The sequence below is a fragment of the Nanorana parkeri genome, unplaced genomic scaffold (assembly GCF_000935625.1).
Source record: "Nanorana parkeri isolate BGI_ZX_2015 unplaced genomic scaffold, ASM93562v1 scaffold4, whole genome shotgun sequence".
Lineage (NCBI taxonomy): Eukaryota > Metazoa > Chordata > Amphibia > Anura > Dicroglossidae > Nanorana > Nanorana parkeri.
In genome coordinates this window covers 2,392,568-2,401,334 of record NW_017306272.1, presented here as the reverse complement: position 1 = coordinate 2,401,334, position 8,767 = coordinate 2,392,568, and positions in this window count along the sequence as shown.

Here is an 8,767-nt window from a genome sequence, read left to right as displayed (position 1 = left end):
CCCCCCCCCATGAATTTGTCCACAGAGCTGCAAAACCCCCTGAAAACTCGGAGTGCTGAAATCTTGTCATCTTGAACACTATCAGAGTTATTCACAAAAGGGTGAAGAGTTTGGAGAAGGCAGGAGAAGTGAACAACCAACCCGCTGGCTCACTTTCCAGTTCAGCTATGTCATCCTAGATTGTTCACTTTTCCTGCCTTTAGCCAAAAGTGCCATTTTGGGCCGATATGTTTCATGGCCGATATATATGGTTCATCCCTCGTAATAATCTTAACTACATCATCCTATGGCATGGTGGGGGGCTAATGCAGCTCTGGTACACATTTCAGGCATTCAGCCATGGAGCAGAAGACGTGAGAACTGCACCAAAGATCACAGTGCAGTCCTGATAGCTGGGATGGATGGGATGGGGGCACCTTTCAATGTCCTGCAAGGATTAAAGGAGTTGTATAGTCCCGGCATATCCTCTTCTGGTATAACATCAGCATTGTAATAGGAATACACACTAGAGGTGTTTCTGATAATGCAATCAAAGCTTACTTTAAAACAAAAAATCCCTTTTTATGTAGTGAGTGCTGCCTTCTGTCTGCCCATCACTTTCACCAACTTCCTGGGTTCCCAGTGTGCTTTGCATCTCTTTCCCAGCTGCCTGATGTGACGCAATCTCGGCTTCTCGGGACTACATATCCCATAATGCAATGCTTCCAGCAAGCAATGATGATGTGACATTGTGGGAAGCTCCGACTTTAAATTGTAGTTCAGACAGCAGGCTCTGAGTGTTGTGACTCAAGGAAGTGCACTTTCAGAGAGCTGAGTGAAATTGTGTTAGTGCATTGAGGAAGTCCACCCTATGGGCATCTTCAATAAGTAAGTTTACAAACTTCTAGATCGATATGGTTATCAGGGGTGGGCTAGAACTTCAATATAGAAATACATATTTATTTTGAGTTTTTGACCATAGATACCCTTTAAAGTTGGGCTGTGCATGAACAGTGACTGTGACTAAATACAGGTATTGTAAGGACACGTGGACTGGAAGCAATATGGAGGCTGCTATAGAATAGTGTTCATTCGTCAGCGCCTGCATGCTGTATCGCTGAGCTCTTGCACCCTGTGTGGGCCTTGAGGGAGAATGAGAACTCAAAAAAGGCCAATGGGACAGCCAAGTATACAAAGCCTTCATTGCCGGGTAGTTTTCATTTTAAAGTAGACCTGTAATAGTTGTATAAAAGTCTAGGTTTACTTTAAGAAAGTATTTACAACAGTTATAAAACTTGCTAGAAGATCATCACCAGAAACGCAGCAGAGCAATAGATGGGAGCATTGTGACCTAGGCCAGTTCCCTTCACTGACACTGGGATATGTAGCATGGCTCAATGATTTATGTGTATTATGAGGGTGTATGAGTACAGTGACATGACCTGTATGTCAAGTGGAAGTAAGCAAGGATAAAGAAGAATAATCTTCAAAATAAGTTGTAATACAGCCAGCAGTTATTAGGGGAACATGGTCATTGTGTGCTGTTCAGGAGCGGCACATTATCTTTGATGCAGTCATTGAGGCTCGGTACATCTAGGTGAAGGTACTGCTGGCAAAAACAACATTCACATAAAAAAACATCAGTAATAAACCTTCAACTAAATTATTGAACAAAACATTGAAGCCCCCACTCTGGGCAAAATAAGTCCTCTGGGAACCCTCCACATAACTCCTCACACGGGGTTCTTATTTTTCCCTGTCATGAAAGTTGTATTCCACTAAGTCCCCCCTCCAGGTCCCTCATCTGTCCTGATTTCTGGTTCGGGATACCACTATTGCAGTGCTGTAGATGATTCCTCACTGAGTTGTCCCCTTGTGATAATGTCTCAGCTTCTGGATCCAATGAGGACCCTGCTGCTGAAAAGCCAGGTTGTTGGAGTTACAATAAACAAATCAGGTAGAGGGGGGTTAGAATAATCCTGGAGATGGGTTTTGAGTGTCACTTGTGTTGTCCTCTAACTTAACCCCTATCACTAACTTTACCCATTAATTTAATGTCTCCCCAAACAGTTACTTTTGAAGTAACCCAAAACTCAGGAGTTACATTTCAAAATGCATTTAAGGACCGTAAAGTGACATTAAACCCTTAGATTTTTTAACATAAAACAATAGTGTAATGTGTGCCTTACTGTAATCCATGGTAGTTTCCCTTCTCTTTGCTGCTCTTTTAAATCTGTATCTGTTCTCATGCTGGGCAGAACTTCTGTTTTGCAGCAGACTGCCTTGTCTCTGAAATGGATGCATAGTGTCTGTGTGTAGGTTTGTAACCTGAACCAGCACTACAGGAAGAGGCAGTCAGCTGCAAAGGGAAGTTCTCCCCCAGCATGAGAAGAGATACGGATTTAAAAGGAAGAGCAGCAAAGAGAAGGTAAACTACCATGGATTACAGTAAGGCACACATTACAGTATTGGTTTATGTTAAAACATCTGAGGGTTTAATGTCACTTTAACTATTAACAAAAATGTATCTTATTTGTGTATCACTCGGCTGTAGATACTCAAATCATCTCTGAATTGGTGCTGACACTGTCCTTCCTTCTGGAGGGTGGTTACTTTTGTTCCCCATGGTCCCTGTGTGTGTTGTAATGTAGCCACTGCTCCAAGCTCAGTCCCTTGATGGACTACAATCTCATGTTTAGTTTACTAATTTGTATTGAGATTGTAGTCCATCCCGGGAGTGAGCTTGGAGAGGTGGCTACATTACAACACACACAGGGACCATGGGGAACAAAAGTAGCCTCCCTCCAGAAGGAAGGACAGTGTCAGCACCAATTCAGAGATGATATTGGTATAGACCAGTAAGGGCAAACCTTTTTGAGCCCAAGTGCCCAAACTGGATCACTAAACCAATTTATGGGTCTCATATTGCCAACCCTGCACTTAGACCTGAATACTGATGATTTCTTTTAGAAAAAACACTTCATACGACTGCCTGAACTAATTATGTGCTTAAATCTTAGAAGAAAAATACAATACAAGAGGTTTTAACTCCACTACAGAGTGACATGTACCTTTTTGTACTGTGCTAATGAGTGAAGTGTTACACTTCCGTGTGCTACTAAGGTACATGTCACACAGCACACTGCAAGGGAACAGTCTCTCTATAGCTTGGAGTCAGTGGTGGTGCACCAGGGCCCAGTTGAAGCTGTGAATGCTGTGACCCTTTTTTTTTTTTTTAATACTTTCTGCAAATAAATTAAAAGTCTACAGCACAAATGTGAATGTATTATTTCCTTGCCCTATTTTATCATGATGTGTACTTCATTTCAGCAGTTAGGAGTACTCTCTTGAATAACCATGCTGTTATCCTTTGACAAAAATAATTGTCACCTGCTCATCACAAAAAAAATTGGCAAATTCAAGAAAGTCTAATTAAAACAAGAATGTAAAATTCCAGTGAAGCTTTATTACAGCAGATGAATAAAAAAACATATTTCCAGTAACATTGAATGTGACAGAAAACATGGTATGTACAAAATAACAAGGCGTTTTCCAGCTTTGCAGGACTTGCGTCTGTTTTACACGCCTTTCTGACAGTTTTACTGATTCTCTTTCATAGCTTCTTTTTCTGTTCAGAGAGCTTCAGTTGGCCCCATTCACACGAGAATCAACCGGCACGTACAGCTCCATGCTGCGTACGGGGCCGTACCAAACAGCTGCTGGGAAGGACAGGTGCTGTGTGTGATTAGTACGCAGCCCCCGTCCTTTATGGGGCTACGCGGCCGTACACCCCCCCTACGCTCATCTCAACTGCAGTTCCGTAGGGGTGCGAGTTTTCTGGCCGGGACGCATACAGGATCCATTCCAGCGGCGTATGAATACGCTCACCCTCACCCCTACGGACATGCAGGGCGTGCCAGCTTAGGGGGACGTACGGCTGCGTAGCCCCATAGAGAAGGACGGGGTCTGTGTGTGATTAGTACGCAGCCCCCGTCCTTTATGGGGCTACGCGGCCGTACACCCCCCCTACGCTCATCTCAACTGCAGTTCCGTAGGGGTGCAGGTTTTCTGGCCGGGACATATATAGAATCCATTCCGGCGGCGTATGAATACGCTCACCCGCACCCCTACGCACATGCAGGGCGTGCCAGCGTAGGGGGACGTACGGCTGCGTAGCCCCATAGAGAAGGACGGGGTCTGCGTACTAATCACACGCAGCACCTGTCCTTCCCGGCAGCTACTTGGTACGGCCGTGCACGGAGCTGTGCTTGCAGGCCGATTCGTGTGTGAATGGGGTCTAATAGTGGAGCCAAGGAATACAGCTATGGTCATTTTGTGTGGTTTTTTTGGGGCCAGCAAAGAATATCTCTGCTGATGTACCTATTTAACGTAAGGGCTAAACAGATAAAAAGAAAAGGCATTGTATTTAGAAAAGCTAGTAAAAATTGGCAATGTTAAGTCCCTTTGAAAGTGGAAAGCCCCTCTAAAGAGCTGCACTAACAGTTAAACCACTTAGCAGAACATGTCACCCATGTCACACAGCACTCAGTTACATCATTATGGTTTTTGAGATGGTATTGGGCCAGGCATTGTGATTTGAATTAGATGTCTGATATCTCATTGTTGTTCATGTATTGTTGCAGGCTACTGTATTTGGACTCTCCGTTAGCTCTCAAGTCACTTTCAAGCTTGTCCTTGACTCCCGGATTCATCATACGTGTTCCTCTCCCAGTGATGTATGACTTCAGGAATTTGAAAAACTGAGAAGAAGACAACAGTGAGAGGCAGAGACAGTATTACACAACTGATCATTTTTGTTTAATGGTACATTCATTTTACCTGTTTAAAAACATATAGATATGCAATGTTTGCTTTATTTATTCTTTATTTTATGTATTTATTTATTTAAAATGAGTTTCTTTATTCAGTCATTCTAAAAGCAGCCTTGAGCTCAGTCACAATTATGTCATTTTAATCTGCAGTAAAAAAAAAGGAGGAAACCTTCCCTAAGCCCTCGTTCACACCTGAACGCTTTGTAGCGCGTTCTACGCTCGACGAACGCTCTACAAAACGCTCAAATATAAATCCCATTGTATTCAATGGTCTCGTTCCCACCTTGGCGTATTTCCGCCCGTCCCTAACGCGCTACAAAACGGCCCACGCCTGAAAAGGTACATGTATTACTTTGGGCCGTTTTGTTGCGCGTTTCCATTGGGATACAGCCAAGTAGCCTTCGCGAATCGCGGTAAAAAAAACGCGCGACGGTCGCGCATATGCAATACGCCTAGGTGTGAACGAGACCTTAGTCTTCTTTCAAATGATGCTGTTCATTATAACTTTCTGGCAAGTCACAGGAGAGCCAGCAGCTGAGAATGGAGGGCAAGTTGTTACATTTTATCATTGACCCCTAACCCCAGGAAGAGAGGCAGCAGAGTAACTGAGCTGTGTGAGCGTGATCAAATTGTACACTGGCTGCATACAGAGTGAGAGGCAGCAGCAACAGGGGTCTGAGCTGTTTTGGTACATGTGTACACAGCTAAGAACATTTAAGTCTACTGCATAGACATTTGGATTTACATCACCCTTTCATCTCTGGGCCAGGTTAGTCCAGGAAATAGATGTGTGCCTGAACAAAGATGTTGCCAGTCTACTGGTAAGAAAGAAAGATAATGGCATTCTTAGTGGAAGTACTATGACCTTTTGTTAGGGGTAATACATGCCTATAGGTTTTACACTTACATGTTTCTTAGTATCTAAACCCTAAATGTAACATTTGTGAAGCTTACCTTGTGTTAGAGCTGAAGACTTCTTTTTCTTCTATTTGCACCTGGTGATCCTGACAGTGTGAAACTTCCTGTCCTAGGGTGACAAAGCTGCCTTCCTTTCTATAGGGGTGCAGCATTGTAACCCTTTAACTGTGGGCATCCGCTGCAGTTCAAGCTGATACACAAGCACACCAGTTGTTTCAGCTTGATTGCTACCACTGAGGATGACCACCTCCATCTGCAGCCTATGGTCTGCTCACAGAGCGGCTGATGTGTAGGCCATGACAAGCTGGCAATGTTACTGCTCCCAGATGTTTACTTGCAGGTTGGCATAAACCTGAGGCCAACCCCAAGAGCTGCAGCACCATACATGATCATTGTAATTAATCAGAATGTATGTTGCAAAAAGGATGAGAAAATGGAAATCCATAACCATTTTCACATATTCTTTTTAAAACATATTTCATAAGAAGATTTAATTATACTTTAACATAAAATATGTATCTGACGCTAGGTCCTTCTGTTATCTGTAATGACGAGTACTGGGGCTTCCTGCATTTAAGATCTTTACCATTCATATACACTACAAGATTGTTGCCCACTCATATCTGTTTAACAGGAGTTAGGATGTCTACAGACCAGGAAATCCGGCCCTGAACACCCCTAAACACCCCCCGGGATAAAAAGAGCAGGAAATCTGGCCCTGAACACCCCCGGGATAAAAAGAGCAGGAAATCCGGCCCTGAACACCCCTAAACACCCCCTGGGATAAAAAAAGCAGGAAATCTGGCCCTGAACACCCCCGGGATAAAAAGAGCAGGAAATCTGGCCCTGAACACCCCCGGGATAAAAAGAGCAGAAAGAGCAGGAAATCCGGCCCTGAACACCCCTAAACACCCCCTGGGATAAAAAAAGCAGGAAATCTGGCCCTGAACACCCCCGGGATAAAAAGAGCAGGAAATCTGGCCCTGAACACCCCCGGGATAAAAAGAGCAGAAAATCTGGCCCTGAACACCCCTAAACACCCCCCCGGGATAAAAGGAGCAGGAAATCTGGCCCTGAACACCCCCCGGGATAAAAAGAGCAGGAAATCTGGCCCTGAACACCCCCCGGGATAAAAAGAGCAGGAAATCTGGCCCTGAACACCCCCCGGGATAAAAAGAGCAGGAAATCTGGCCCTGAACTTTATGTTGTTATTTGTATGTTTTGGAATTTATGTTTTGGAAATTGCTGTATTTCCTGAAAAACCCAAAAAATTGTTTTCAAAAAAAAAAAAAAGAGCAGAAAATCTGGCCCTGAACACCCCCGGGATGAAAAAAGAGCAGGAAATCTAGCCCTGAACACCCCCGGGATAAAAAGAGCAGGAAATCCGGCCCTGAACACCCCTAAACACCCCCCGGGATAAAAAGAGCAGGAAATCCGGCCCTGAACACCCCTAAACACTGCCCGGGATAAAAAGAGCAGGAAATCTGGCCCTGAACACCCCCCACCCCAGGATAAAAGGATATCCAGCCCCAAAGATCCCAGTTGCGTGGCCGGCGGTCATGGAATAAATGCTGAAAAGACAAAGATCTGACGTTTCTCAGTGTTGCTACTTCATTTAAAGACCTATCATCATATATATCTTTTTTTTTTTTGCAGTGCATGCAAGTAATATGTAAATGTAACACCTGCAGGTATTTATTACTTGTCATAAAGGTCACAAAAATCCTGCTGACACTGCTGTCATCTACCTTGCTCTCCAGGAGGCCGAAACCACCTTTGGTAAGGCAGTGTGTACACATGTCACAAAACTCATCCCCCTGCTGCTGGTTCCCATTGGATTTGTTATACTTCAGTCTATGGAAGGGGAGACAGGGAAAAAAAGATTTCCCCTGCCTGATGACAATCCCCCATGTTCCTCCTCTCTGCCTAGTTAGTCTTTCACTCAGAGCTCAAGGACTGCTTTTTAATGGTAAAGGCCCCTTTTTTTGATATAGTGTCAGGAATATATCCATGCAGGTCTCTCTAATTACTGATTTCATTCACTTCAATTTACAAAATTACCAGGTGTCAGAAAGTTGACTAGTGCCGCTTCCTCCCTCACAACCATTGGACAATGCCGACCCTCTCACATTAATCTGTTTTCTTATCATTTTGTTTCCTCATAATTTTAGTTACCCTCTTCCTAGCCACCAAGGCAATAATCGCAGGCTGTGATAGAAAGATAGGCTGCATGTCCTCCATTTTGCCTGCCGGGTATCTTCTTGAGTTTAGAGAAATCCTTTTACACAACTGCCCCTTTCCAATGCTCATTGCTATATGCTAGTTTGGTTATCTACGTTATGTTGATAAAATTTCTTGTGACTGTTTATATATGATACAAATATGATGGATGTCCACAATCAGATTTTGAAGGGGTTCTAACACGATGTGTAATGTTATATTTTGATGTTCCTCTTTATCAGCTTGATTCAAGTAACCTAGTAAGATTACCAAACATGGAACAGAAAAGTATCCTACATCAACAATTTAGTTATTAGCTTGAATGTTTTCATCATGCGGGAATGAAGCTGCATACCACAGCTGGTTGCTATGGGCAACAACTGCACTTCCCTTCAGATTAAATATAGGTGATTCCCTTTGTGTGACCAGAAGGGAAGCAGCTGTTTAAAGATTATTATATTACTATGAGTCCTTAGTACTTATTACAGATTGGGTTGATTATTGCTATTACTGCAGATTGAATGGATATTGGTATTGTAGACGGAGTTAACATTTTAACTATTATTTTACTATATGTTATTATTGCTATTATTACAGATTGAGTTGAGATTACTCAATCTATAAGAACAGCAATCTCAACTCAATCTGTAATAATAGCAAAAACAAAATATAATATCATTTCATTATAAAAATGTTTACTCAATCTATAAGAACAGCAAACATTTTTATAATGAAATGATATTATATGTTGTTTTTGCTATTACAGATTGAGTTGAGATTGTTGTTCTTATAGATTGAGTAAACATTTTTATAATAAA